Consider the following 27,956-nt stretch of genomic DNA (forward strand, 5'->3'; position numbering starts at 1 on the left):
ACAGTGGAGTATGCATCTAGAAACCTGTAAAGGGCATGATCACTCTCCCCAAATACATCTTGGGGGGGTAAGTAGCCCGAAGGGGAAACCAAAGTTTAAGCTAAAGGGTAGCTAGCATTGGCACAAGAGCACATAGGTCTAAATAAGTCATGTAAGAACTGAAACTAAACATGAAAAAGTGGTTTTTAAGAGGAACAAGGTTATAGACCAACTTTCCGTTTAGTAGTGGAGACAGGAAACTTAACTAATGAACATGAAGCTTGGTCCCTGCATAAAAAAGGAGCAGATGCCATTGTTGTCTCTGTCGGCACTTATTGCTCCAGAAGGCTTCTTCAAGTCCAGAGTTTGCATGTACCTGGTGACAAGGCCAGAGGCTCTTAAGCAGTTTTTGCTCTGTGCTATGGCTGCTTGCCATGTGTTGCCCATCCTCTTTTGAGAGCCTGGGGAAGCACAGGTGGAAGTAGGCAGCAGTCGGGTTTTTATTTGAATGTTATGAGTAGCTGAAGAACTATTCATATCCTACATACTTAGTACTGCTCAGGCAGGGGTGTAGACTCAAGAGTCCACTGTGCTGTTACGATGTCCCAACACTTTTCTTTTTAAACAGTAAAACTTAACTTTTATAGAATATCCAACATGGGTGCAGGGTTAAATAAAGGAAGCCTTGAGTAAGAAGGCTGTTGATAATTTCATGGACTTGTGTAGGTGGGTCACGAATGTGCTCTGCATCTCGGTGTGGGATGTGATGGCAATCAACTGTTCTCTCTGCCCGCGGGGCAGGACAAGAAGTAATGGGCTTAAATTGCAGCAAGGGAGATTGCAGTTGGATTTTAGGAAGGACTTTCTAATGGTGGGGCTAGTTAAGCTCTGGAACTGCTTTACCCAGAAAGGTTGGGGAGGCGCCCTGGCTGTGCCTGGGTACCCTTAGCCAGCTTGTGCCCTGCTCTTGTTATCTTCTCCCTTTGCCAGGATGCAGCCAGTTGGTCACCAGTCATGTTGCATATTGTCATCTGTCTACCTTCTCAAGTATTTATGCAATGATAAACCAGGAAGATAGGCTGTGTCTCTGGTTGCTGGGATGGGACCCCCAAAACTAGTGTGGAGTGGAAGGGAAATGCTGTATGGGCAGTTGCAAGGCAGCAGCATTGCCTTGTGATGTGCATGCTGAAATAATAGAGCAGTGGTTTTCCCTTCCATTCTTACTGCCAAGCAGGAGAAAATGCACTGCAAAATAAAATGAACTCTCCAGTAACTACCCTGGACCCAAGGGATGCCTTTATGGTACCTTTAATCCCTAATTTATCTCCTGTAATCTCAGATTAGTTGGAAAGCTGATGACACTGATCATATTATGAGTCAAAGCACTTTTGCTTTATTTGCTGCCATGATAAATAAACCCACTGCACAGCTAGGTTTTAACTCGTGCGTTGCCACTGACCTGAAGGGGTCCTCGTGTCGACCTGAGTAGCAGCATGAAGCAGGGTGGACCTGGCATATGTCTGATGTCTGTAAGATCTGAAATTTTGGAGAAATAATTGTCTTGGGGCTTTTCAACTCTAATGTGGTAAAAGCTCAGAAGGTAGAGAAAAGGAAGTGTTCATAATGGAAAGCCTTGATGGGTTTCAGAGCTGTTCAAATGCAAATGAAATATGTAGCACATAATGCTGGAAGAGGTGCCTTCCTCCGACCTGGCAGATTGATTTCTCTACTCACAATTTAGGGGTCATCTGCAACTGAGATACTGTCTCCGCCTTGTCTTTAGTGAATCAAGAAGATCCTGATTAGCACCTTTTCATCACACTTGGTGGTGACCACCTCTTGCACAAATACAGTCCATCTCCTCCCAGAAGCTTGAGGCCATACCGATTGCCCCAGACATCTCAGTGTTTATCTCTGATGTTTCTGTTAACCCTCCTAGGGCTCCTTTCCTGTGTGCTGGTCCCAGTTGGGGTCTCGAGCAATGCTGGCATGTAAGCAAGTTATGCAACGGGGAGCTGAGGTCCACACTGAGTGACCCTGGTACAGTCATGAGCACACGTGTAAACAGACAGGGTGGCCCAAGTCGCTCTCCGGCTAAGCAGTGTGGGGTCAGAGCAGCGGGAGGGCTGCCAGAGCGGAGGCACCCGATTTCAAGACGGGGACCTGCTTTCATCTCTCCCGTTGTGGGAATGATCCCTCCCTAACGCCGGCAGATTCTCCCCCGCATCCAACTGTGAAGCCAAACGATTTGAAACGCCTTTAGCCTGCCAATGTTTGCGTTAACCTGAGGATAACCCTCTCCAAACACTTATGGACCAGGCTTGACTAGCTCATTTAAAAACTAACACATCCTCCCACTCGTACTTGCCGTGGCCATATCAGTAAAGCATCTCTCGGTGTAGGAAGGGGCTAAGCTCACAGCCAAGCAGAAGAGCGTGGCTCCCTCGTGGCTTTATGAAAAACAGTATTCTTTCTGTCCACTCCTAGGCTTGTAATGGGCAGCTCACAGTTGAGGGGGAGAAAGGGGTTTTTAACCTTACTCCCTCCAGAGCTCCTACTGACTGACGGTGACCTGTCAAATGCTCTTGGATATAGACAGGTGTGAGCAAGAGTTTGGGGTGAGCGAATACTTCTGAACTGGAGCACATACCGTGCCAGCTCTGGGCTGCCGATCCAGGCTTCTTCCCCTTCCTGACCGCTCGTGTGCTGGCTTGTCCCGGCACTTAGCTGTGCTTAGCCTTACCCACGCATTCGTAATAGCTGTGGGTTGCATCATGAGATGGGCTTAAAATTACTGGTGTAGTTGGAAACAACAGCATCCTAGGCTCTTTGCTTTCTGAGCCACAAACGCACACTTCCTTCCATGTATTTCAGGTGTTACTTGGCATCAGCGTGGCCAGAGAATGACTTGAACGTGGAGTCTGAGATTTCTTGGGACGTGGCTGCCTTCAAGGTTGGGGACTTCAGGGGAAAAATCCCAATTTTGTGCTGGTCAAGGTGAAATCCCAAAGATTGGCCTCGCTGGCAGTCCTGGCATGTTCGTTGGCGTTCCCAGTCCCTCCTGTCCTTGCAGTTGTTCTTACTTGTTTGGTAGACACGCGCTGATCTCACTCCTTTCTACATGTGTGCGTTTTCCTTGGGGAATTCAGCCGAGGGCAAGGGACCTGGTGAGCTTTCTTCCTAGGGGAAACCCTAGTGCTTTGCCTCGTGTCATAGTGGCTGCATTCCCACAGTCGAGGGCCTTTGCTGCGCGGGCATCTGTCTCTCTGTTTAACTTCGAGGTAGAAAGACTTTTTCAACCTTTCTCTGTGCCTAACCTGGGCAAAATGAAGTTGTTCCAAACAGGAGACTTTACCACCCCTTCAGCTCTCTTGTGAAAGATGAATTTTCATTCTACCCAGGAGAACTTTTACAATCTGTGCTCTCTTCTGTGCCCGATGAAGGGTGTGCACGCCCAAAAGCTTGCAAAGAAATAAAATAATTTGTTTGCAAATATGTAGTTGGTCTAACCAAAGAGATCACCTCTTCCATGAGTTTTAATTCTGTTTAGTGATGTAATTGTCCACGTGACTGAAGCTTGTTTTGTATTCTGATAGGGAAGTAATAGGCTCATCCCCTCTGCCTGTTTATCAGGATTTCCTCAAAGGTGGGATGTCACCAGCCTAATGCGTGTAAGTGGCATAGGTCATCTAGCCAGCTGCCGGCTTGCGTCCTGTGTCCCTTCTGATGTGCTCGTGAGCAATGGTAAAAGCGCTGTAGACATGGGTGTTGTATGAGGCTGAATGTGAAGGGTGCCATCCACACCCAACAAGTTGACCGTGGCATCTTCAGTGGAAGAAGTGGTGCTCACTGGTGCTGTGTCATGGGGCCCAGTAGGTCAGTCTTGGACAACCACATCACCTTTTACAGGAAAGGAAGAAGTCCAGAGAGAGACTAGCTCCATTCTTGTATCAATACTCTCTTTCTTCAAGGAACAAGAATGGCTTACCAGTCATTTGGAAATACCCTTGCCCGTGGCACCAACAGGCACTTCCACTTAGCACCTCCAACTGCGTCAGACTGTGGTTTGCTCTTCTGACACGTGTGTCCAGGCTTAAATTGAAGCAATAAATAAAGAAGGTGGGGGCACTGGGGAGAGCTTGATTGGTTCCTAAGAAGTAATTTGTGCTTTAATTATGTCTCTCTTTATGGGCACACTTAATAAATAGTGAAATATAAATATCTGAGATTAATAATACTGAATTGGATCTTCGTTTCCCTATCTGCAAAATGGGGATAAATTATACTTCTGAGTCTGCCAAAAGGGGTTCCAAGGGCTTAATTAACATTTGCCAAGTGCTCAGAGATAGCATCTTTCATCTGCAAATCCAGAGGCAAAATATATTTTGGGCATCCTCGATCAGCTTTGCAATTATTCCTCCCACTGTCATGAGACATGCCAACAAAAGCTACACTCCTGTCATCAAGGGATTGTTGCTGCCTTGTGATGTGTTTTGATTTAGATGTTTTTGCCCTTCTTCCTGTACAGGACTAATTAAGTGCTTGCGAAGTTTTAGGGAGAACAGAAGCCACATTCTTTTCACTTATAAACGACCTACCACTTGTATCCCCCCCCCCCACTCCCTTTTAATCCCTGCCTCTGTTTCGTGCTTTCTGAATCTCTTGCTCTATCTTGCTGTAGCGCCATTCCCCACAAGGAAGCAGGTGGATGTTCCCTCTGGCTTTTAAAACCCCATCTGGGTCTCACCAGCAGGCTGCCAAGCACGGGGAAAGCCCTGGCAATTGGTAAGGCCCCATGGGATACCAAACCGCACCCTGCCTCCCACAGGGAAACCAGTCCTCCCACATTCACAAACCATGCGCCTGGTGAGTTAACAAGCACGTCTGGTGTTTTCCAGCCTCCCAGTAATGTTGCTGATACTGACTGCAAATAGGGCAGTTTGCAAATATTAATAGTTAAGTAAGTGCTTAAGGAAAATGTATGCATGCAGCACCTCCGAGGAATTGATGCCAAGCACAGAGATCTCAGATCAATCTATTGAGCAAAACAGCCGGGTCCTCTGGGTCCTAATCCCGGCTCTCCTACGTGACCTTGAGCGCATCTTGATGACTCTGGGAAAGAGGGACAGAGTTAATTACCCCTTTGAGAGTGGGTTGCTGTTTGCCAAGGGCTTTGAGGCCCTGGATTGGAGCAAGGTGCTGTAAAAAGCAGAGTCCAGAGTGCTTGGGCAGGAAGCAGGGCCCAGGTCAGGCTCTTGGAGGAAGGGCAGCACACACACACAGCAGTTTTAATCAGGTCTTTATAACTGGTGTCTGTGACACAGGCACGCCCTTACTCCTGTTAGCCCTTTGGAGCAGTGCTGCAGGAGGGGTGAGCTGGAGCGTGGCCCCCTCGCACGTCTACGTTGAAAGATGAGCAAAGTTTTCGTTGCTGAATCTCTTATTACCAGCAAAGATGGGGGAGCCAGAAGAGTAAAACCCAGCTCCTAAGCTGCGTCTCTGTACAACGTCATCATGGGACCTACGTAGTCTCTCCCCACAACTTCCACCTCCAGGGATTCAGCCCTCCGCGGGACTGAATGTGCTTAGTTCCAGTGAAGGTCCATCTTGGCTGAGGGACCAGAGGATCGAGCCCCAGATTTGCATCTCCATTGGTGTGGGTGAACTTCATTGCTGATGAAACTGCTGCTGGTCCCATGTGAAATGTAATAAGTTTCTTCCCCAGAAGATGCATCTGATCTCTCACGTGTCAGTGATTTGCTTTTTAGAAGCAATAATTCATTGCATATTATGGACTCTGTGGAGCATATGCTAGAAACCTGCTCGGTTCCCCCACCCCCTTACAAGAGTCTTCAGCAGTGATTTTTTCAATCAGTGTGCTGTGGCACCCTGGGTTGCCTTGAGATCCTTCCAAGGGTGACCGCAATGTTAGCTCTGTTTAAGTGTGCAAACATGATTCACAAATTGAACCCAGAGTGTTCAAATGGGAATTCATCAGGCTAAAACTGTTCTGACCTGTTACGAGTCTTCTGAGTTGTTTGCAACAGAAGAGTTGTTCTGTTTTTCGGCGCTCGAGGAATGAGTGAAAACCTAAGAGCTGGCAGTTTGAGGGGTGCCTTGAGTCTTTTTTTTAAAAAGGCTGAGAAGCACTGATCTCTAGCATATATTCACCATGGGAGTAAAACGGTTGGAAAGCTTCCCCCTTCGCATGGCCTGATTTTGAAAGGGAGTAAAAAATCTTTGAGTGGTGATTTAACCCAAGCCTCCCACCAAGTACAAGTTGGGTAAGAAAATGCATCCAGTTTATTTTCAAAATTATTTCCTCCTTCACATGTACCTGCTGAGATTTGAGCCTGAGGCACTGTTTCCCATCACTCATGCCTGAAGCAAAGCAGCGAACCTCTCTCATCTCCCAAAGGTTAACTAGGGTCCTCTGCATGGCAGCTGTGTACATGGAGCAGCATCCAGCAACTACAGCTTTCCCGTTTATCCTCTCCTCGCGCCTCCCTAGCTCCTGGTGCTTCAAAGGGACGTGCTGAAGTCCTTGTCTGGTGTTTAAGATCTGCTCTGCTTACGTGAGCGTCTAGAGAAGTTGTCTCCCACTACCAGCTCCTTTTGCCACCAGGAGATGTCATCTTGCTCAGTGGGCTGCAGTGGGCTTCATCAGCCAGCACCAGCTGCATGACTTGCTGATAACCGGGAGTGCGGCATGTCGGTCTTGGATGCCCAGCACCCGCTGCTCAGTTGCTTCTTCTATGGTGGCGCTGCCTGAATTTGACTTGCAAGCACTGAGCTGCTTATCTCGAGGTCTATTTCTATTTGATTAGATACGGGTCCTAGAGAAATGGGGCTGGAAGAGAGCTCCAGAGGTTGCATCTAGTCCACGCCCTGCCCGAGGCAGGATCATCCCTATCCAAACCATCCCAGACAAATCCTTTATCTGCACTCGTGGTAAAATGACCATCAACTCTGACACGACACAAGACATCACGCCCGAACCTGCCGCAGATAAAACGGGGACCACGGCAGGCAGCATCGTGCTGGTAGCAAAGGTTTTAAGTCTATGCGTGAGATCCCGAGTAGAGGCCGTGCCCCCACTAGAGAAGAAGGTGAAACCACTCGCAGTCTGCACCAGTCTGCCTGTGAACTATTTGAAAGCCATGCATTTATGGCTGCCTCTGATCACTGCCACCCCTTGGTCTCTTTTCCATTTGGCCATGGTGCTGGCTGGTCTTGGCTGTTCTTGCCACCGTGCCTGATGCAAAATGATTAACTCGGTGCGTGGTCCTTAATGGAATTGATGTGGGAGAGAAATGGTTCTTCCTTCAGGTTCTCCCTCTTCTTTTCCAAACTCTTCTAGTCTCTGTGTTTTTTTTTCTTTTTAGTAGGTTAAAAAAAACAAACCTAAAACCTTGCTGAGCTCTCACTCCCTTTTGTAGCTTGACTTTTCTCTACCTGGCTGGCATCCGGGTTCAACTGCTTGTCATACAAGTATAATAACCTTTTATCTAATGCTTTTGATCCTGAAGGATCTGTATGCACAGTGCTGTAGAGATGCAGCCACCTGTGAGGTAGCTGGAGAGTTGTCCCCTGAAATGGCAGCGGTAGCTCACAGCGAGGAAGAGAGAAGGGTTGGCCAGGGAGGCTGGACTGAGCCAGGTATTGATGTCTTTGACGGGGTGGCAAGAGCAAGTGAATGGAGCCTGGGTTGATTTCTGGCTTTGCTGTGGTATGTGGCTAACTGGTGGCATGCCTGCTACAAGTGGCATGGGCATGCAGCAGATAAGGTAGGGAGAAGAAAGCAGAGCAGTAGATCAAGCAGAGGAAGGTGATGGGAGTGACACCTGGAGCAGGTGCCGGGCTAATTTGCGAAGTGCCTGCCCAAAAGGTTGACCCTCACTGGTTTAGCCTATGACAGTGCCTCAGTTGTCATATCTGTAAAATGAGCAGCAGCGTCAAACGCCCGGTACCACCGTGTGTTATTCATTTGCTGTAACTTACCTGTGAGCAGTTGGGACGTGAAGCTTAATTGTCCGAAATCCCTCTTTTCTCTCTGCTTTTGGAGGAAGGTGTAGCAGTGAGGAGAGGTGGATGAACTTCGTTTCAGCAAATGGTCTTTAAAGAAAAAAAGAGAGGGAGGTGCTTATGTATTTGGGGAGAGGTGGGGCAGAGGAACGGTCCTCACCTTTGTTATTCCTGCTAATTTAAACTGGTTTAAAATGAACAAATTTAAAAAAAAAAAATGTAAGAGAAATGGCTCGACCTGGAACGAAACCCCTTTCCTCTAAGCTGTTTGTGGAGTTGTTTTCTCTCCTGGAAGCATGAAGGGCCAGATCAACCCTGCTAGGACTTGAGCCTCCAACATCGGAGCAAGCCCTGCTTTAAACACTGGAGCTGACGCACACAGGCCTGGCTCTTTGGCAACTTTCCCCTTTCAGGCTTTCCTTGTAAATCAAATACCAGGAGTCTGAACGAGCGATGAATATTCTTGCCCTTGTTTCTCCAGGAGACTACGAGGGATCTTTCTTTCTCTCCAGCTGTCCTCGCATAGTTTTAAGCAGAGGTGCAGCTGGGTGTGGATACTGCAAAATGTGGCAAATCTTGTGCCAGGCAGATAAAAACTTGCAATTTGGACACCAACCCCCCCAGACTGATTTATGGGGGGGTTGGTGCCCCCCCCAACAGGCTTTTTGCTCAGATATTTGACATCCAGCCTGGCATCCAGATTTTGTCAGAAATGATGATGGACAGAGTTGAGCCAACAAGGGACAGAGGAAATTCCAGCTCTCTTCCTGTAAAATAAAGGTGGTGTTCTGGGTACGTACGTGGCTGCAGGTACGGTTGGTATTTTATAGCATTTTGGTCTGGGCTGTTCCCTAGTTTTGGAGGGGGGCTTATCTAATTTAGCCTTGGGTCAGGACTTGTGTAGAACGGTTGGGATTGCGTCGGTGGTCTCACTCATGACCGGGCACGCCTCTGCGGGACCTATGCACCCACTGGTTTTGCATTTGTGCATTTTGAGTTGAGACTCACTGTGTTGGAGAGCTGCGTTGTTGCATGAAGTTGGCTAATCCGACTGTATTTGTAGATGCCCGTGACTTGAAGTGGAATGACTTTACTCTCTTTTGCCAAGCGATTCTTGAGGAGGGGGAAGAGAAATGGCCAAGTGCCATCATCAAAAGCAAGGGAGAAGTTGCTGCTCATTTTGGCTTTGGCATTATTGATCCATTATTTACCTGTCTCTGACTTCTGCTCCTGTTTGGTTGCTGCCTCTTGCCATGCCATGTCACCACGCCTGACCTTGGGTCCTTGGCTTTGGACTAGCCATTGAGGGGTAGGTGCCCAGCGGTGTTCAAGGCTCAGTATCTCGCAGCAAATAGCCTTCAGTGACCGGCAGGTCTGTCGTTGCTATTGCAATCACCATCCTGCACAAGCAGTGCGCTTTTTGGTTGTATTCTCTTTCCCCAGTATTTACTGGTTGAGGGGGCACCTCTCCTGTTCCTGCTTTTGATTGTTTTAACTCCTAGCGAACGGCTAGTTGTCAGCCCATGCGCGCATGCATCTTGCCCACACAGTTACCTAAAAACAAATCCTCTCAAGAACCAGAGGTTAGGTAACCTCACCATCTACGAGCTTACCCATGCATGTATATTGGTGGTGGGAGCTGGGTGCTGTATCCCCATAAACTTGTTTTCATTTAAAAAAAAAAAAAATACAACTTTCCATGTAACCAGCTGTTTTTCACTGCATTGGGCTCTCTCATAATGTTGGCGCAGGAGTTGTGGGAACTCATCCGGTTCTGTGGATTTTCACTTTCCCCGTGATCACTCCTATCCTCTTGCGTCGCTGCTGTTTTTCAACATTTCCAGGATCTGGACAGTGTTGCATTGGCAGGGCTCCTGTTCTCAGGAGAAGGGTGTGGAGGGACGGCTGGCCCAGGGAACGTCTGAAAGCCAAAATAAATTAAATAAATAAGGGAAAAGAAACCCCAGGAAGTTGGCTAATAGGATGAGAGGGGCTGGGAAAGGCTGGATCTGAGGCTCAAGGGGAAGATCTGTTCAGATGCATTGCCTCTGCATCTTCGGAGTGCTTTGCATGTCCCTTCTTGCAGCTGCTGGCTGACACAAGGAAACGTTTGACCTAGAGTTGAGCTAGGGACATTAAATCACACAGGTTAAGTGGCTTTCCCCGGTGACAGACCAAGGACTAGTATTTGGCAGCTAAAGGCTCTTGCACCCATTCTTAGCCCATTGGGCTATCCTGCCTCCTTGCAAGGTCTCCATTGCATAGTAGAGGAAGGGCCAGCATTGAAGGCAGTTTGGGTTGGTTTTTCTCCGTCCTTGTACCTTGAGGGGTTTCTTTGTGGTGCTTTGTCAGCTGGGACATTTATGGGGTAGGGGCAGGCACTAGATGTCTGTCCCCTCTGAGGCAAGCTGATTGTCCACAGCTCTCCATCGCTGGTGCCTCCTGCCTCCCACTTCCAAATGCCTCTCCCAGTCCCCGGATTTGGGCTCGGAAAGGAGCCGTCTGACGTTGTCTTTCCACGTAACTCCTGCAACGGCCCTTGCCTCTGAAATAAGGATAGTTTAAAGAAGCGACAGGAACAGGCGCTCTGAAAAGAAGCAGCGTTTTTGCTACCGTTGGCATCGTGCTCTTCCAGTTGCTGTAGTCAGCCCACGGCAAGACCCGTTTCGTCAAACCCGTTGTGTCGTTCTGAACGTGTCCGTCCAGCGCCTTGGCACGTGGCACTGAACCGGGCCTTGTCCATGGGCATCCCGGTTCATCCCCCCGTTCCTCTTCCCTTTTTCGCCTGCTACTTGTCTCTCTAGGTCCTAGGCTGCTCAGGGTGCAATTTGTCTTCTCCTGCGTGTTCGTACAGTCGCTGGCACAGCCGGTCGTTGGCTTCAGTTGGACTCCCTGGATATTACTGCAATACAAACAATAGTTTGTCACTTTTTGCAGCTGTTAAGTAGTTCATCTCCCCAGGGCAGGACTCTACCCTGCGCCATTTCCTCCCGTTTTGTTCAGTGTGCTGCGCAGATACGGATGCTGCATTAGCGTCTGATGAAGTCGCTGGTGCCTACAAAAGCTGGGGCCTCTCTGAACCAGTTAGTCTCTACGGTTCCCCTGCTTATGTACACCTAGCTTCATCTCCCGTCAGCCGTCTGTTCCTCACTTTGGGCATTTATGTCCCTGCTTCGGGAGGCGTGGGGGGGGTGCACTTTAATTGGCACCACGCTTTAAAAGCACCCAGATCGTCATGTGTATCAGCATCCCCACACTGAAAAATGACAGTGGAGCACTTTGAACTAAAGCTTGTTAAATGAGCTGTAGTTTTAAAGCACCCTGCCATCATTTTCAGCACGAGGATGCTGATGCATGTGATGCTGGAGCGCAGTAATTACCGCGTTCCAGCTGACTTAATTAATCGAGTCTGCTTTGACGTGCTGGAATTGCAGCGCATTGGAGCAGGATCCCTACGTGTGTGCAGGAGCCCTTTGTCTCTAATAATTTCACCTTTTAAATATTCCATTTTATTTTCACATAATTATTCCTGACACAAACATCGCAAGCAGAGATGGTTTTCTCTGCTTGTTATTTTACCCTTTAACTCTTTTGTATCATCCTTTTCCAACACAGCTCATGTCCTAGTGTGAGGTGTACTTGGTAAAACCCCTTTTGATCAAAGGGGTTTTAGGAAGAGTTTAGGACTTGCAAGCAGCCAATGAACCATTTGCAGATGTGCAGATGTAAGCCAATGGTACGCAGCAGCCAAGGGCGTGGGATGCTTCATTGCAGTTATCAGGGTCACCTAGAAATTGGATCAAAAAAGATCTTTCTCTCTTTTTCTGGATTGTTTTGAAAACCAAAGGCTTGTTTTATTTTTCAAATAAATTCTCAGAACTCGGGGAGTTTGGAGGAAACTAAATGATGCTGACTTTTTTTTTTTTTCTGTGAACAATGATGATCTTAATTTTGTTTTTAATTGTCCATTATAACTAGTTTATAAGTAGCTTTTAACATTGTGCAGCTGGAAAGTTGGAGCCTCTGGAAAATCCTAGCTCCTAGCAGGGTTTCTAGAAAGAGGTCCCCATTTGTTAGGCCTATCGCACACTCCATTTCCCATGCTTTTTTTTTTTTTTTGCCAGTGTGTTTGTATGAAGGAAATGCCGCTGCTCTGACACTGGGTCCTGGCCTCATCACCTCTTTCTTGCAGTGGTGTCTCCCGATGATCCCAAAGAGCTTGGACCTCTTGCCATGCGAGGAGCTGTGAATCCAGCTGTTTGCAGTGACCCAGGAAAGCCTTGTCCAAATTCGGTCTCCTTGACATGCAGTATATAGAAACGCTGGCCTGGAAACCATACATAGACATCTCTCAACCCTGCTTGCCAACTTCTGCTTGTGAGCAGGCCAGGTTCGCTTCATCATGAGCTGGAAGGTCTGCTGCATGTAGGAGCATGACAATTCTCGGTGCCTAAACATCCTGGGTTTGCCTTGTATTAGAGCATGACAAAGGGATCTCGCTGCAGTCTGGTAGCAGCACAGCTTTGTGTCTGCAGTTCAGTTCCCGTGTTTTCTTGGATCTCTCTCGCAGTTTCCTGGCAGTCATTAATGCATAATAGTCTGGCTACTGGTCCACAGGTCCATCTCCGGGGTTGCAATAGATCCACATTGAGTCTCGATAGACCATTTGCACTACTCTGAAAATGCCCACAGTCACTTCATTGCTTATCCTCTACCTGAGAGAAGAAATTCTCTCTCTTAGGCCTGGGCAATAACAAGGCAATAGGTAGCAGGAGAAGAAAGTGATGCATCATTCTTAAATAATGCAGACATGTCCCATGTTCTCCGGGAATAGAAAAATAAGGCTGGAAGGGCCCTTGAAGGAGGAGCTCATCCAAGCTCCTGCTCAAAGGAGGATCATCCTTCTGGAAACCCTTCTAGACAAGGGTTTGTCCAGCCTGCACTTAAACTTTGGATGATGGAGATTTTAGTAGCTCTCTGTGCTTGGTTCCAGTGGAAGGAACAAAGGCTGTTTTTAATTGAATTTAACTCTTATTTTTAAAAGGTGATCATCCAAGGTGACTGTAATGGCCTTTTCACTTGTTTTGTAAATCACTGAAAGCTTGATCTGGTTGGTTTCTATAGTAAAAACATGAAAGCTTCCCAAAGAATTTGGGGGTCAGGATAGCGGCGGGTGGCAGAATACTTGACCCGTAAGGTATGTACAATTTGGGAATGGCTTTGGGGTGCTCGTCTTTGTAACAAAAGCAAGCCAGGGTACTCCTTCCCGTTTTTATAGTCTTGAGCTCCTCTGAACCACTGAAACGAAGGTAAATGAAATCAGAAAGGAAATGGGAAGCATTACAAGCCTGATGTTTTTCCTGGGTGCCAGAGTAGGCGATGTATTGTAGCTGGGCATCGTGTAGCTGTCATTCAAATGTGTATTGGTTAATGTGCTGGACTTGTGTCTAATCGGCACACGTTGACTGACTGCACAGTGAGAGAGTCATGGTCTCCCGACTCTTGTGTGAATTATTGGGCTTGCTTCTGAACAAAATGTCTTTGAAAGCATTTCTTGTATGATGCCTTGGTTTCGGGATACTCCAAAGGATAAAGAGGTGAAGGGCAGGCTTCTGTCCGGTAATGGCATATACAGACAGCAGTTCTTCTGCTTCAGTAGATTTGGAGCTCAAGAAGTACATTGAAGATGACTGGGGTACTTGAATCGAGTGGCCTTTTCTCCAAGGAGTTAAGCAACTACAAGTACTTCTCAGCAATTAAAGATGTCTTTTCTGTTTTTTGTTTAGTTGACTGCCTATGGAAGCACTCTGAGGTCCAAGCAGCGCAAGTGGTCGCGGAGGAGCCAGAGCACAAAGATTATGTGTTGTCACGGATGAACACAGCGACTCCATCAGCTGGCTGCACACTAGATTCGAGGACTCGGCTTTCAGGTAAGGCGGCATTTGTGTTCGAGCATGTTGCTGCCATCACAGCCTCCTATGATTGCCTGTGGCTTTCCACTAACATGTGATTGCCATTATTCGAGGTTTATCTGAGCCAAGGGAATGTGACAAAGCTACAAGTCGTTTTAAAGTCCCTGTGCTTTCTAATATGCATGGGGCAAAATCCACCCCCAGAGTTCTCCAGCACAGCATGGGAACCAGGGAATCCAGCAAAAGGCTGAAACGCCTGCTGTAATGAAATGCAGCAGTCTGTGGTTTGAGAGAGTGTTTGTTGTCAGGCACCAAGCGAATCCAGAGGGCCCTGATGATGTGATGCGATGCTTATCTCTTGCTGAGCTTGCATCTGCTTGGGCCTGACCTACAGAAGTGTCATCTCTACCTGCTGGGATAGAGCTCTGTATGGTTGCAAGATTGCTGCCATCTCTTTAGTATCTCTCCTGGAAGAGATCAAAGCAGCCCCCTACCCCAGGAGGCCTTGGCTTAAAAGACACTGAATCTTTCAGCACGTAGCTGAAATTGGAGGAGCTCTGCTTCTGCCTTTTCTCCTCCAAAACGCGCCTGGTTCTTGCAAGCTGCTTTTAGCCCTCCAGTGAGGCTGGCAGACTGAGCCCTGGGCAGGCACACTTGTGACTAGCTGGTTGACAAATTCTGCTGCGCGTGAGGAAGCTCTTGGGCTTTGACTCTGCTTCAGCGGTGCTGTTGGCTTGGCAAGCCAGAGTTTGGCCATTGCAAGGCATTGTGTTTATATTTGGAGGGAGATGGGAAATCTGCTCCATGAAGCCTGATCCGGGGGCGCGTTTTGGACTTCCTCTGTTTGCAGCTGAAGCATGAATCCTAGCTTTTTCCTTGCCCTGCTGCATCAAACGTGGTTCCATGTCTGGACAACCGTTTCCAACACATCCTACAAGCTGCTTATTAGCTGAGCTACCATTGGAGACTGACCCAGAGCAGCACTTCTGTGCTCTGCATCCACACTGATGCACTGTGGCCTTCTCCAGATCATTATCATTTCTGCTCCTCAGCTTGTTCATCTACACTGATCAGTGCAGCATGCATTGAACTCGTGCATTTTGGGAGGCTGCCTCAGAATTGGCCGGGCAGGGCACACTCTGTTCATTTTAGTGCTTGTCCTCTAGACATGAGTTTGCCTTTTTATCTAGCTTTATTCCGGTCCCGTGGCTGGGGCGTCAGAGCAGTGACCTACACGCACCGGCCATGGCATCTGCACGTGGGGTGGCCTGCTTTCCTCGTGGCCTAGGGGGGACTGTGTTGCTCCTCTTGCACGTGCAGATGGCAGCTGGTGAAATGATAGTGTGAAAAGAAAGGCTGGGGTACCCTGGGCAGCTCTTTTGCCTTGAGTTTAAGAGAATTTTATCACTTTGGGGCCCTGGCCTAACAGTCCAGTCCAGAAGCAAAGGTATAAGGTGGGGTTTTCCAAAGCACATGACCTTTGGTAGATCCCTGGTCCCCACTGACGCCGGTAGCAAAATTCCCATTAATTTTAATAGCCTTGGAGATGGGCAGTTGGCTGAGTGCTTTTGAAAAGCTCCTCATCCCCATATCTTCTGCAGTGATGCATTTTCTAGAGGGACTTTTGAACTTGTTAAATATCTTGTGGCCTGCAGGCTATGGCTTAAGGTTGTTTTAGAAGTTGGTTGTTCATGCTGTCCAGATCACCAGGTCAGTACAAATGAATGTTACTTTCTCTTGAAAGCAAAGGACTCTTTGGTCTAGTTTTTTTTGGAGACCCGGATAGCTCATTGTTAGGTGTTCCTGTAGCTTGTACCATCCTGCTGTTCTTAGAATATGCTGTTTAACTTTATCACTGCTTCTCATGCTGCTGTTTCTCATTCCTTTCAAGGGTATCAAAGCATTTTGCAAACACAAAGCTCTGTCCCACTTGCATGGCGGATACCTAGTAGCTACAGATGGGCAAAGAGGGTACGGCTGAGGAGTGGGTGATTGATTTTTTCCCCCCGCCCCATTTCTGCTGCACCTTTTCTCTCGAAGCAGTTTGCTAATATAGCAAACACTTCCCAGTCCAGAAACATGCAGTTTACTCTTTTCCATGGAGTGAAGCAGGCAAATGTGTTTAGCAGTTACCTGGAACGTAGGAATAGAAATCAGAACATTATTAGTCACTTTGGCCTCCTGTTTGAGGAGTTCCAGCATTTTGCATTGACCCCAAATGGAGCCTGACAACAAGTTTGTGTTTAAAATCAAGCTTGGGCTTTAGACAATGGGATCAGAAAGGAATTTCCCCCCCGTAGCTTGGCTTCTGTGCATTTTTAGCATCAGAGATGGTCACAGCTGGAGTTAGTCCTGCAGCGCAAGCCAGTGCTGTGTGTGGGGCCACGAATGGTCTCGGGTGCCTGGCCGGTGTGTCTTGGTCATGCTCAGTACCAAAGTAAGGGTCAGGAGGAATTTTCTCTGCTGGGCTGGCAGGGACCATAGGTGTGTTTCTGCAGCCTGGGGCAGGGATCACGTGGACAGAGCTCATCTGGTCACTCGCCTGCCACTGCAGGGCCTTGGCTTTGGTGGCACTGGGGGCTCTTTCGCACTCTCTTCCTGTGTTGCATAGCTAAGGGTCATGTGTCCCTTTCCTCCCTTTTGTACCACCGCTATTGGAGTATTTAATACGACTAAAGCCATCAGGTTGTCCAGGGAGCTTGTGTGACACTTAATGGCCTGTGATGAAAAAGAGAACACGTTAAACAACCTCGTGCTCCCTTCTGGCAAGTATTTCTAGGCATCTGTCAACTCCCTTGTTAGTAACCAGTGAGGCTACTGTTCCCATCTTGCACAGGGCAAAGCATTGGTGCATGCAGAACTTAAGTGAATCTGCCAGGGTCGTGTGGCAGGCCTGGAAATACAGCCCAGGTCATCTGCCTCCCGGCCCCTTGCTCTACCCTCTATAAAGATTTCCTCCTATAGTATATCGAACTGAAACGACAGGGACCCGAGAAAGTGGGGAGAAGGTGATCAGTAAGTGTGGGTCATCGTTGCAGCTGCAAAATGACTGCAGCCCTGTACTCCTTGCTACTGACTTGGAAAGGAAGCTGCCTCTTCCCTTCCATTGCTCCCCCCTGCCAGTCTGAAGCCCTTCGAGCTGTGGGAAAAATGCTTGGACCGTATAGAATCCAGATGTTCTGTTTGGGAGCAGGAAGCGCGAATGCTGCCCGTGACCCAAGCGGCTAAAAATAGCGAGAGTCTTAGCACAGACATCTTCCTCCATCTGGCACGTGGGCTTCTCCAGCCAGATGCACGTGGGATGTGGAACAGGGCGCGGGCAGGCAGCTCGTTAGCTTGATCTCCCCATGTCTTAATTTCTTCTGTTGTTGTATTATAGTAATGCTGAAGGCCCTGGTGGAAATCAGGGCCCTATTAGGCTCAGCAGCATTGCAGATGCCTCGGAAGAGACAGCCCCGTGTGACTGAATTTAAGACCAGACAGATTGTAACAGACCACAGGAGGGAAAGAGGAAGGAAAAACAGAAAAGGACCCCCAAGATGTGACCAGTGAAGAGCCCATATCAGGGGGTTACGATGAGTTATTGCTATAATTGGCTTTCTCAAAGTGTTCCTTAGCTTCAGCATCAGCCTCCGGCAGCTGGTTTTGTTGTTTTTTGTTTTGTTGTGTTTTTTTCCCCTGAACACTGCTGAAGAGGTGGGTCTCAGTGGCTGGCGGGGGGGGGAGGTTTGAATGAAGCAAAAGTGTTGGCCCAATTAGGAATGGATTTGGGGACTGTGCTCCAGGTGCTGGGGAGAGGCATGTCGTGCAGGAAGGTGCAGAGGCTTCGGGGGCTGTTCACGGCTGGCATCCTGGGTGGAGCAGAGGGGGTGGCACACCACAATCGGCATGACTGTTTCGTGCGGGGTCGATTTTATTGTAATGTTGCTATGGCCACAAATCTCCCTCCAGTTGCTGCAGCCAACTTATGAAATTCCTTTCTGATTGCATCCTAACACCAAACTCTGTTGGCCTCCAGAATCGATCTGCCGGGGCCAGCATCACTGGAGACATTTTAACATTAACACTAGGCCAGAGTCTGGGCTGACAAGCAGCCGCTCCCCCTGCCTGGAGGAGGGGGCTCTGAGGAGTCTCCACTGCGGGGATCTTTGGGGGTTCAGTGTTTATCCCCCAAGTCCCAGGTAATTGCCCTGCATCCCTCTTGTGTCTGGAGTCCCATTCTGTTAGTGCCACAAGATAACTATTGCAGCACTTCTGCCCTGCTGTGTCCTCAATGAGGTGTCAGGCCAGGGACATTTATGCCTGCCCGGACTTGCCTCAGAGATGCGGGGGATCCAGGAGGAAGGCTGTGACCATGCAGCTGCTGCAGTGACTTACTTTTCTACCCATATTGTGGCTTTGCCTAGGCATGCGGGATCCCCTACCGAATGGAGCATCTGTAATAGCGCAGCCCGGCGGTGCTCATTCAGCAGCCGTGAACCGCAGGGGTGAGCGGCTGTGGCTCAGCTTCTCCAGCTTGCTCAAAGCTGTGTCACCGTGGCTGTCCTTGCTGGGCCGTGGGAGCACGGGGTAGTGAGGAGAACGTAGATTTTGGTTGAAGAACTATTGTCTTGAAATCAGTTTGTGGAGTACTGTCTGCTAAAGCCAGGAGCCCTGTCTGCCTTGCTTCCACAAGGTCAGCTTAGAAGCAGAATCACCAAAAAATGAGGGTTGAAGGGAGCTTAGGACGTCACATCTAGTCCAGCCCTCTGCTGCATCATCCCAGCCGAGGCTTTATCTACCTGGCACTTCAAAACCTCCAAGGATGGAGAGTCCAGCACCTGGGTGACTTGTTCCAGTGCTTTACTACTCTCCTAGTGAGAGTTTTTTTCCTAATATCCAACCTCAGCTTCCCTTGCTGCAGCTTGAGCCCATTGTTCCTTGTCCTGTCATTTGCCCCCACTGAGACCAGCCCAGCTCCATCCTCTTTGCAACCACCCTGCAGGGAGGTGACGGCTGCTATTCAATCCCCCTCGGTCTTCTCTTCTCCAGACTAATTAATCCCGGTTCCCTCAGCCTCTCCTCGCAAGTCGTGCCCCCCAACCATTTTATTGCCCTCCACTCAGCTCTCTCCAATTTGTTCACATCCTTTCTGTAGTGGGAGGACCACAACTGGACACAGGACTCCAGATGTGGCCGCCCCAGTGCAGAACAGAGGGGAAGAATCACTGCCCTCGATCTGCTGGCAACGCTCCTACCGATGCAGCCCAGGATGCCATTTGTCCTTCTTGGCAACTAGGACACACTGCTGGCTTCTGTTCAGCTTCTTGTCCCCTGTCACCCCCATGTCCTTTTCTGCAGAGTGGGTGTCCAGCCAGTCGGCCCCAGCCTGTCCCGGTGCATGGGATTGTTCCTTCCTAAATGCAGGACTTTGCCCTTGTCCTTTATTAAACCTCATGGGATTTCTTTTGGCCCAATCCTCCTATTTGTCTAGGTCTCTGAATCCTAGTCCTAGCTGAGCATATCTACTGGTCCCCCCAGCTTGCTGCAGGTGCACTCCATCCCATCTTCCAAGTCACTGATGAAGATATTGAATAAAACTGGCCCCAGGACCAACGTGTGGGGCACTCCACTTGTTACTGGCTGCCAGGTAGGTGTTGAGCCATTGATTACTACCATTTTGAACCCAACGGTCCAGCCAGTTTTCTATCCACCTTACAGTCCATTCATCCAGCCTGGACTTCCTTAGCTGCCAGAAGTCTGGCAGCTCACGGGAGTGAATTCCTGTTGCAAACCCAGGATTTTCCGGTATGCTCCAGGAGCCCTTGCTAGGATTGCTCTGTCCAAGATTGCAGGCGCATTTGAGCGTGTCCCTGCAAACAAGGACTGCCGCACCTCGGTTCCTCCTCCGCTCTGGCTGCTTCATTGGCATCTCCTCTAGCCAAATTTCCCTACCATGAAATGAGGCTAATTCTTCCCTCTTTTGTGGTTTTGGTTTTTGTTTTTGTTTTTTGAAGTTATGGTAATTAGTGGCTGGCATTTGGGCTTTGAGGGATTTGGCGTAAGTGCCATCGACAGGCAGTAAATGGGAATTTCTTGAAGGGTCTAAATATCGTTGGCTCTTGCTGGTCTGTGTAACTCTTCTTTTGAAAAGTGCTGCTGTGGATCTGTTGATACACTTGACAATCTTCTGACAGTGTAATGAATATCTTCCACCTACGCCTTCTCAAGTTCATAATATAAAACAAGAGCTGCACGTTTATAGGGCTACTGCCACCATTTGCCTATCTTTAACATGGTGCATGTAAAGATCTTTAACAGGATTTGGTATCCTCAAACACTGTAGCAGCCCATTGTATTATCCATCCCCGTTGTATAAAAACCAGAAAGTAAATCAGTGGCAGAATTGGGAATAAAACTCAAGCCCTGATCTTGTTTGCTGTAGCAACTAGACTTTACCACCTTCCGCTGAGGTCCCAGCACAGGTAGGAGCTGTTCTGCACATAATAGCTAATTTGAATTATGACAGCTGCAAATTTCAAGTGGGAAAAGCTATTCTGAGTAACTCCCTGCGTGGCCGTTATTATTGTGAATCTGACTGATGCACTTTCTGGTTCAAATTTAGGGAAAAGGTACTTTTATTCCAGAATGAAGATGTCCACATAGAGTCGATCGTGGCTGGCTCTTCTAAAATGATGAGCCCTCAGTGTAGACAAACTGTATGTAGGCAAAACTCCCTCTGTCAGCTCTGCCTTTAGTATTGGGTGCAGCCTACTGTGTGCTTGCAGGATGCTAGAGAGCAATGAGAAGCAGCTGCCTGAGAGAGGGTTTTAGTTGTTGTTATTTGTAGTGGGGGACATGGTCCTCCTCCTAAAAATGGCTCACTGGGATCCAGCCCTTTCCAGTACCCAAGCCAGCGTTTTGGCTAAGCACAGCTGGTACCGTGTGGCTTCTCCCCGCAGCTCTGTTAGGGCTGTCTGTGCCTCTTACCCTGGCTCTGGGAGTAGCTCTTGGAGCTGGATGTTATTTTGACAGCACTTGGGGTTTGTGTGTGCATGCTTCAGAGATCTGCAGCTTCAGTAACCGTCTCACGAAAAACAGCCTACGCTAGGATGGCTGGATTAAGGGAAGGAGCAGCTGCTGCATTCGTACAGGGCGGGCTTTAGGGAACATAGCCCACAGGCCAGCAAATGGCACTTGTCATCTTGCCTCTGCGGGAGAGCGAGGAGATGGTTATTCCCTTCCCTGGGGTTGGAAAAAAGAAGAGGAGGGTGGTGGGTTGCAGGTGCAGTGCAGAGGGCAGAGATTTGAGGAGGGTGCAGCGCAAAGGAGAGGAGGAAGACTTATCCAGCTGAGATCTCAAAGCGTCTGGCAAAGAACAGGGAAAGGAGGAGCTGATTGTCGGGATTCAGGCCTCAAAGTAGAGCAAAGCTCCTGGTGTGAATGTAAGAAACCAAGGGGGAAACTCGCATCTGGCTGTGCCCTGAATTTGGTCTCCTTCCTTTTAAAGATCCCCCTGCAAATATATTGGCCTGTCGTGTTTCCTTCAAATTGCATAGATTAAAATGTTTGTTTATACACCTTCCAAAGCAGGAAATCCTCATTAATGGCACCGGGGTGTTATCAAGCTGTTCTCAAGACTGGCAGCCTGCGTTTCACAGCACTGAACTCCGTTTACGTGCAGCATGGCATGTGCGAGTCAGGCCGGCTTGCGGTGGCTCTCGGGCGGTCGTATGTATTAAGATTTGTGCATATGGGCAACAAGCTTGGCTTCTCTAGGCAGTCTCGCTGACCCTTCTGACACTTGGAGAGGCTGAGAGATTTCCCTGTCAGTAGAAAGGTCAGCAGTGAGATCCTTTGCTTGCTCTACAAAGCAGTAATGCTCCACGTAGGTGGGTAACATACAGAGATAAACCCCCATCAGTGGAGTGCATTGAGCCACTTGTCATAACATCTCCCCTCCGCTAAATACCGTGAGTGTTAACGTAGCATTCTCGCACTTAGGAGATCTTCCAAAGCGTCCCAGGTATGTACGAAATCAGGAGCTTTCAAATGCCACCTCTTGGACCTCCTGCTTTGCCAGGGAGGTTCTGTCTGGGGTCAAGAGCTGCTGCACGGGATCAAACTTCATGTCTGGTGTGCTGTCCCTGGCAGTGGAAGGAAGCAGATGCTTTAGAGGAAGGGGATAAGAAACGGAGCAGTGATCCATCAATCCACCCTGTGCTGGACCTTCTCGGTCACCCGCCTAGTCTGTTCCCTGATGGACCTGTTCTCCATCAAGGTGTCAAACCCAGTGCCAGATTATGACATGCTGAGGCCCTAAACTATGTCCAGCATATGATAAAAAATAATCCACAAAATCCACAAAAATAGATTTTTATGAAACTTTAAGATGAACTATGGTTATTTCTGCACAAATTTATGAACTCAATGTGAATAATAACTTTGGAGCCATATATATTTATATTGCTGTCATATTAAAATACAAATGTCCAGGGTGTTTTTATTTCTTATTTAGTAGTTGTAAGTAGCTTAAGCCTAAATCCAGCTGTGGTTGAACCCCTTTTGGGACCTGGTTGTGCTATTGGCCTCCACAGCATCCTGTGGTGATGAGTTCCACAGGTTACTCTTTTGTGCAAAGATTGGTCATCAGGTGCTCCTCATTCATCTGCTCTGAGACACGGAATAACAGTTCCCCGGTCACACTCCTTCCGCACCATTCCCAATTTCCGTAGACCTCCCTTGGCCGCTGTGGAGGAAGATACCTGTAGTATTAACACGTGAGAAAAACAGCCAAGGACTTGGGTCGTTATGGAAGACTTCAACTTCATACTGGGGCAGGAGGCTGGACTTGATGATCTTTGAGGTCCCTTCCAGCCCTGATGTCTATGAAATCTATCTCATTTTCCAGGCTGAAGAGGCCCAGCCCTGAAGCTGGGCCATCCCCTGATTTCCCCCCCATCCTCTTTGTCATCCTTTGCACAGCAGTAGCCATATACGAGCACATCAATTTTTCCTGAAGGGCATGGGGCATTTTCTGTTTTATTCTCAGTTCCTTTCCTTACAATTCCCAGCGCTGTCTGTCGTCTTGACTCCACTGCACAGCAGGCCAATCTGTTTAGACTCTCCATGCTGACTTCCCGGGTGCTAACGGCTAGTCTCCAGGCCCGGCATTGAGTTCCTGTAAGCTCTTCTTTTCCAAACAGGTGCATGTGCTCATTGCATTGCGACAGACTTTCTCTGGTAATCAAGAGATTGGAAAGGGGGTGGCAGGGGGTGACGTTGTGATCCTGAATTTCGTTTTACCCCTGGCATTTTCCTCCTTGGACACTGTTGTGCATTTGATATTTCTCATGGCTATTTTGATTGAGCCAGCTGTGGCAGGGTCTCTTTTTTTTTTTTTTTTGTACGGCTTCCTTCATAACAGCAGCCCTGATACTGGAACAGCTCCTGAAGTACAGATAAATGCTAAGATTCCTCTTTGTGTTCTGTTTGTTATTTAAGTATAAAGAACAGCATGGAAACCTCTCCCGGCTTTCAGCTCATGTAATCACAGTATTTAGCATTCTTATTATGTGCTACAGCCTGCTCACCTTTAACTCGATTGTTCTGAGATTACTTATCTGGAAGAGACGGCGGTTCATTATGTTAATTGGGTTTGAAATTACTGCATTAAATATCTGTAATTGGAGTTGTTATGCTGGCCTCACTGTGTCCTGGGGTTTGCAAGAAGCAGGAATGAATATGGAAATGTGCGCTTTTTGTTGCGGTTAGTGGCTGTACAGCAGGGCTTGGATTTAAAGAATACCCCCGTCCCCCTCACACACACACCTTTTTAGACACACGAATGCATGCAAAGGGGTCTGTGAGGTTGGAGCAATGCCTGGTTCTTTGTGATTTCTGCTGTTGTGTTGGTTGCACAGTGAACCTCTTTGCTTCTAGCAATGTGGTAATACTGTATTCTTTTGCATTAGTTGCATCCTGGAATACACACCTCATTTTTAAAGGCAGAATGAAGGAAAAAATCTTTCCTTGTAGTAAGTAATGGAGTAGCAGCAACTAGGGATCTGAGCTAGCCCCGCTATTTCACTCCTTGTGAATCACACGCTTCACCTTTTTTTGCTTTTGTTTGATACATGGCAGAAACTGTTCTTACTGTATTTTCTCGCATATAACTCACGTTCCCTTTTCAGCAGCTGTTTTGGTTTTTTTGGTGGGGGAGGTGCATGTTGCATGGAAGAAAATATGGTACTTGGCTCTTCTGTAGAGCTATTCTACCAAATCTCAAAATGCTCTACCAAGGCAGGCATGTACCTCTGTCTACCAAGGCAGGCAGATACTCCCCCACCTCCGTCCCCATTTCACTAGGGAAATTAAGGCACACAGAGAGGGAGAAGTTTGTCTGACCTCACCTAATAGGACCACTGCCGAGCTCAGGCATTGGGTTCTCATTTTGGTGCTCTGTGCATGAGACAGCATCACTTCTGTGCTAGTGAAATGCAACCTCCAGAGTGGTTTTAGTGCATTGAGCAATTGAAGTTTTGGGCATGTGAGGATGGGGTGTAGGTGTGGAAGAGGAGGAGTTCTTCCCAGTAGGCAGCTAGTGTAAAAGGTGATATATATATATACTGTCTCTGCACCTCCCCTTTTGAGTGGTGCTAGGTAGGATGGGGTGTGAAAGCCCTAACTCCCAACACAGTGGGTCCCACTTCTTAGTTCAGCCTTTACCACTTCGTGAGGTCCTGGGTGTAACCAAAGCTGTTCCCTGCCTCCATAAAACCAGAGCTTGCTCTCTCTATGCTGTGCCGTGGACATGGGGCTACAACATACCTGCCTCCTGCAAGGCAGCATTGCGGCGCTCTGGCGTAACAGGATCCCTCTGCACTGCCGGTGCTGGGAGGCTGCTTAATAATGGATGGGGGAAGTCTGAGGGCTTGGTCTGGTGCCAAAATGAGAGCGAGGGTGGTGGTGTGGGCAAGAGATGTGGGAGGAGGGGAGACGGGGAGGGAAATGACAAGATGTTCCTGCCTGGCACTGAAAAGAATCGGCTTTCAGTTCCTGCCCCATGGATCTGTTGGCTACAAAGAACCGACTCACAGGATCATAATGTTCTAATTTATTGTATGGGATGTGAAGTCGCCAATAAAATCGTAAATGCAAGCTTTGAGTCATGAGGGGTAATAGTCACCTTAATGCACACACACACGCACACTGACGCACACGCAATTGCTGCAATGGTGGTGTGGCACCAATGTTGATTTATAGCCATCTGGGGCGCTGGAGTCTGCTGTCGATGGTCAGCTTCCTCCAGGGTGATGTCTTCTCCAGAAGGGGGTCGCCTGCTTGTCCTTCTGTCTCAGTAGGTCGGGTGCTGGATGAGGGGGCGCCACTGAGGATTGTGCTTCACTGCCTTTTATCCCTTTTTGTGTGATTTCCACCAGCATCATCTTGGCTGCCCAGTCTGGAAGTTGCTGTCCCATGTGGGTCTTGAGTAGTGCATGAAGCTGTCAATGGTGCAGTTTCAGGAGTCCACCCTTGACTTGATTGACTTAATGGCTGTATTGTCATAGGTTGCAGGAATAGTCAGTAGGGGGGTGCTCAGTCCCAGGAATCAGTTCCTTTGTTGATTAGCCTAAAACAGCTTGTAGAGTAGAGTTTTGTAATGGTACGTTTCTCTGGTTGGGCTGTTTATCAGTTAACAGCCAGAGGTTCTTGGCTTGTCATTTAATTATCTACTGACTCCTGCTTGCATTCACTCAAGGGACCAGCCCAATATAGCAGGTATTATTACTTTTACAATTACAATTTCAGTGCAGTTGAACAATGGTCCAGGGTGTAACTTCATTCTACAGGGAGTACATTCCTTAAGGGTTTAAAGGTATAAAATATAAAATACAAAATGCCATGGTAAAGGTGAGACGGATGAAATATAAAGATGCACTGTGAGAAGTATGAAAATGCAAAGTGAGGTAGTGAGGATCAAAGGCTACTGGGGACCGTAAGTGAGTTAGGTTAGCACCAGGACACGAACGCTGTGTGCCCCCGGAGGTAGTGCACCGCCAGTCTTGGGGGTGTACGTGTACCTGCGTGCACCCCCTATGTGTTGCCAGTGCACTACAGTCTTTGAAGTGGATATTTTAGTTTTTTGTTTTCTTTAGTGACCCTTAGCTCAATGGATACATAGATGTAGTTTCTAGGTTTCTCGTACAGAAAGCCACTTCAGCTTTCTGGCCTGCTCTGTGCCTTGCCACACTCATGCAATGAGTGTGCTAGGTCTCTGCCAGTACTTGGAAGGAAAAAGAAATGCACAAAATAGGGTGGGCGCAGGCAAGAAGGTGCTTTTTGTTACAGATCTTTCCAAGCACATTTGTTTCTGTCGTGTGTCCCACGGTGGTCCCTGTGGCATTTGGTCGAGCAGGCCGTGAGATCACAGACCGTCCAGTTCACAGGGCTGCCTTACACGGGAAGAGATGGCTCTGCACCCCCACGCTCTCGTGGCGTCCTTCCAAGAAGCTGCGGTCAGGAAGGAAAACAGACAGCATGTGGCAGCAGTGGCTGAACAAGGGACATGTTTCGAGTACCTGCCTTGACGCTATAATAAGCTGAAGGAGCAAACTCACTCAGGGGAGCGGAGATGGAGGGGGAGCCGAGACCCATAAGAACTCCAACTTGAGGAAGAGAAACGAAATGAAACCCTGAAAATGCCTCCACATCCCAAACCTGCTTTTATAATGAACCCAGTCACCGTAGGAAGTGTAGACTCGTTCCCCTCGGATGGTGCCAGTTCTCGTTTCACTGGAAGGATGTGGGTTTTGTTTTTTTTTAGCATTACTGACCACAGCCAGGCTGTGTGGCATTGAGCCTAGGCCCCCTCAACCCTTCCCACCTGCCAGACGTCATCAGAAACACGCCTGTAATAACAGCCTAGTTCTCCATTGCCGCGTCTAGTCCTGTGCGCATCTTCCTTTTTTTTCTGTGCGTCTTCAACTGCTCGGTTAACGGGCAAACACCTTTCCCCCTTCTTAGTCCAGTGGTACCAGCATAACTATACAAGTGAGCTGGATTCGGTGTGATTTAAAAAAAAAAAAAAAAAATTATGCATTGCTTGCCTAATGGGATGCTAATTTCCCACTTCCTAGCCTCCTGTCCTAGTCATGAGTAGAGAATCAGAAAGTTTCTGTGCTGGATTTGGGCCACTAATGTGGAGTTCACTTAAAAGACGGTCTTCTGTTGACATGTAAATGGAAGCTGTTGAGAGACTACATCTAGAGCAGAATGCTAAAAGCCCCAGAGCCTGTTTCTCTTACCCCAACACCTTGTCCAGGTGTGTCTGGAGCTTTGTTATACAGGTTTCCAGTCTGGAGAAGAGAAGACTGAGAGGGGATTTGTTAGCAGCCTTCACCTTCCTGCAGGGGGTTGCAAAGAGGAGGGAGCTGGACTGGTCTCAGTGGGGGCAGATGACAGAACAAGGAGCAATGGGCTCAAGCTGCAGCAAGGAAAGCTGAGGTTGGATATTCGGAAAAACTTTCTCACCAGGAGGGTGGTGAAGCACTGGAACAGGTTACCTAAAGAGGTGGTGGAGTCTCCATCCTTGGAGATTTTGAAGACCGGGGTTGACAAAGCCCTTGCTGGGATGATCTAGTTGGAGATGGCCGTGCTTTGAGCAGGGGTTTGGACTAGATCATTTGGTTCTCAACCTTTTTTGTACCGGGACCCATTTGTAAAGACTGGCCCTGTCATAGGGGACCCCCAGCTGCTCCCATCCCACTCAGGCTGGAGCACGGTGGCTGCAGTAGCTTTAGCTAATGCAGGTAGCAGCAGAGCGAGTCTGAGTTTAGGCTAGATATCAGGCTAGATATTAGGAAGCGCTGCTTCATGGTCAGGGCGGCTAGGGTCTGGAACCAACTTCCAAGAGAAGTGGTGCTGGCTCCTACCCTGGGGGGTTTTAAGAGGAGGTTGGATGAACATCTTGCTGGGGTTGTTTGACCCCAGTATTATTTCCTGCCATGGCGGGGGGTCGGACTAGATGATCTACTCCCTTCCAACCCTAGAAACTATGAG

At 48.3% G+C, this 27,956-nt stretch overlaps 1 protein-coding gene across 5 annotated transcripts in view; it reads left to right on the plus strand.

The window, feature by feature from the left end:
- EXTL3 (exostosin like glycosyltransferase 3) overlaps positions 1–27,956 on the plus strand; it is a 199,424-nt gene that overhangs the window by 69,756 nt on the left and 101,712 nt on the right. For all 5 annotated transcript variants that reach the window (XM_090025692.1, XM_090025782.1, XM_090025437.1 and 2 more), the window contains exon 2: positions 13,791–13,934. The gene's annotated coding sequence lies outside the window, so the exon portion shown is untranslated. The remainder of the gene's footprint in view (positions 1–13,790; positions 13,935–27,956) is intronic.

This window comes from Crocodylus siamensis, chromosome 1 (assembly GCF_052110815.1).
Source record: "Crocodylus siamensis isolate JL-2025a chromosome 1, ASM5211081v1, whole genome shotgun sequence".
NCBI lineage: Eukaryota > Metazoa > Chordata > Crocodylia > Crocodylidae > Crocodylus > Crocodylus siamensis.